Raw genomic sequence first — 2976 nt, forward strand, 5'->3', positions numbered from 1 at the left:
TCTCCCTTTGGTTCTCCCATTGGGACATTCGCTTGCAATTCAAGAATTTCAACCAGCTGTGACTTCTGACACATATGAAGCTTGCCGCGGTCACTGAGAGATACAGGGTATAACTGATTCTCGTGCTTGAAGAATTCTTGCAAGTCACTCATGCTTGAAGAATTCTTGCAAGTCACACTGTCTGTTCTGGCTTGAGATGAACAGTCACAAGAATAACTGACAGTCATCTTTTAGGACATTCTCCTTAGAAATTCCCTCAGCCTGTTCTTGTTTGAAGAATGAAACAGAGTTCTTCTTGATTGGATGATAGAAAATGGACATACTTGTACTGTGTAAAGATGTTTCAGCCGTGGTCGCAGTTGGATTATGATCTATGTTGTCTTTCTCAAGACTGGGGACAGATTACTCCATCTTCCACATACTGTGCAACAACTGCTTCTCCTAACTGTGCTGAGCCCATTCTCATGGAGCATTTCAATTATTTGTCTCTTCCTCATCTTGGCAAACACATACAGGCCCATGTAGACTGCAAAATGTGGCTTCCGGTCCTTGGAATGCCTGTGGACATCCGTTCCTTCCTTGTATTTGGCAAAGCAGTTGTACTGTATAAGTTGTGATATAGCAAAGTCTGATTTCAATGCTCCATGATGGAGTTGGGACTTGATGTCTGCACCATGTTCAATCATGCATACAAACTGAAGCAGTGATGGTGGCACAGCCTGTTCTAAGTCTTTGTCACGAAAATAGCTGCTGAAATTCGACTTCTGACGGAACATGTCTTGTCTTATTATCCCAGCGGCTTTTGCTAGATGGATTGCTTCACCATAATGGGATGCTTCTGATAGGATTGAACCTACATCAGTTTCAACAGCCAACAGAACTTCTCATCCTTGGTGATTAGCTTGCAGCTGTGGAATGCGCAAAAGCAGCTGATCCATGAGTCGAGAAGGATGAACATCAGGCGAGTCAACACCAAGCTGTTCTAGCCTCTGCTTGTAAAGCTTGGTCAAATCAGCAAGTTTGAAAATCGGTGGCCTCTCACTGGCATTTTTCATCTCACAGATGTAGGTGACTAATTAAGAGAAAGCAATTGGATATGCATCCTTCCAGTGTTACAGTGTTTTTTCTTGCTCCCGCACCTTTAGGTATGCCCGTTCTCAGTTACAATGCCACCAAACAACCAGGGCGATATTTCACTTCTTGGGCTACGACATCTCCTGCACTTAGTTTGGCGAGAAGTTTTGTGTCACTGAGTGTTTTGGGACACTCATTTATTCTCCTATTCACTTGTATTGTCATTGCTTCTCTAAGCTCCCCTCCTTCAGTTTTGCAGAAGAAACATTCTTTTGTTTTAGTTTCTTGGAGCTTTCATGGAATCTTACTTCTGCTGCCCTCATCACTAGTACCTGCATGACTTGCTCTTTTTTCAGCTCGGTGTAACTTTGTGTTGTTGAACAGAAGCCTGCAACTCTCATGATATTGTGCCTTATTTTTTCTCAATGTTTTCTCTATCCCAGAACCTTCGTCAAGTCTTGCAGGGTCTAGCTTGATTGGTAGCGCATTGAATGAGTGAAACAGAGGAATATTCTTTGCCAGGTTTGTATATCCATCATCCCCTCTTCTGGCAGGATTGGCCTGGGGAGGTTTTAGATCATCTTTCTTAACCTCTTGACATAGGCAACACTTGGTCCAGTCTGTTTTCCATGATCGTCCAGTAGAGTTCGCATCCATGATTACGATGACGTTCAGGGTCGAGGGTTTATCCTTTTACCACCCTGTACATGTAATAGTATAACAGGCCTCTTATGTCCTGTAATATACAATAGGCATTTTCTTGTATGGGATACAACTAGGTTCTTGCACTGTGCCATACACCTAGTCTGATCGTTCATACAGTGTCATAAGTCTCGTGCGATCTGTACACCATCCAGATAACTAAAACCCTGTTATCCTTGGTTCGGCTCTCCCGCACTGGCATGTCCTGTCCATTCAGGTGCGGCTGCCTAACTGATTTGGGGTTGATTAGGCAGCATTTGGGATACTAGTAGGTTGTTGCAGTATGATGCCAACATAAATTTCCTACTTAGCTGACACTGAACCCCATGCTGAGTTTCACTGCAGTGATGTCACCAATGTGCCTTGGTAGTACCCGACAATCACTCCTTTAATACAGTGCTTAACCATGTTATAAACTAGAAAATACACATCAGCAGGCTTAAAAACATAGGAATCCACACTTAGATCATACAGTTCGGACAACTACGAATATTTCTAAGCAAAACATCAACTTTGGGTGGTTATTTTGGCAGCCATCTTGAAAAATGGCTGCCAATTTGGATTTTCAATTGCCCAATTGGGCAGATTTGATTAGTATCCCTTGGAGAACAATTGTGCCAAATTTGATGCTTGTATCATCATTTGCACGATTCTTCTAAATAATTACTCTTATTTGCCCCACTAGTTAGAGCAAGGCCTCCCTACCAACTGCCTGAGGGGAAGAACACAAGGTCAAGGTCTCTCCATAACAATCCCCAACCAAATACTTCAGAAGAAATCAATAAATTTATTAAACCCACAAGAACAAGAAACAATGTAACACTAATGTAATAATGGAATTGCATTATGTAAATACAATGTATATAATTAACCACCCCCTAAGTAACTAGGCATTGTAAATGTAAATAATAACCCCAAATCCCTCCCCAGTCATATTCCCATCATACGCATACACACACTAATATACAGTATGTGACACGTTTTCCTTCCTTTGTAATCTGCAATATGTTTATATACTAAAAGGTCCTTCTGCAAATTCACTTCTACGAACTTTTTTATGTCGTTCTGTTTTCACTTATACGAAATTTTTAATATTTTTACCCTTCACTTGGTTATACTGAACTGAGCTACACAGAAATTGCATGACTTCCTGTTCGCCACCTTTTGTTTACTGCCGTATCTGTGATAAACAGCAATTTG

Source organism: Macrobrachium rosenbergii, chromosome 3, assembly GCF_040412425.1.
Source record: "Macrobrachium rosenbergii isolate ZJJX-2024 chromosome 3, ASM4041242v1, whole genome shotgun sequence".
Lineage (NCBI taxonomy): Eukaryota > Metazoa > Arthropoda > Malacostraca > Decapoda > Palaemonidae > Macrobrachium > Macrobrachium rosenbergii.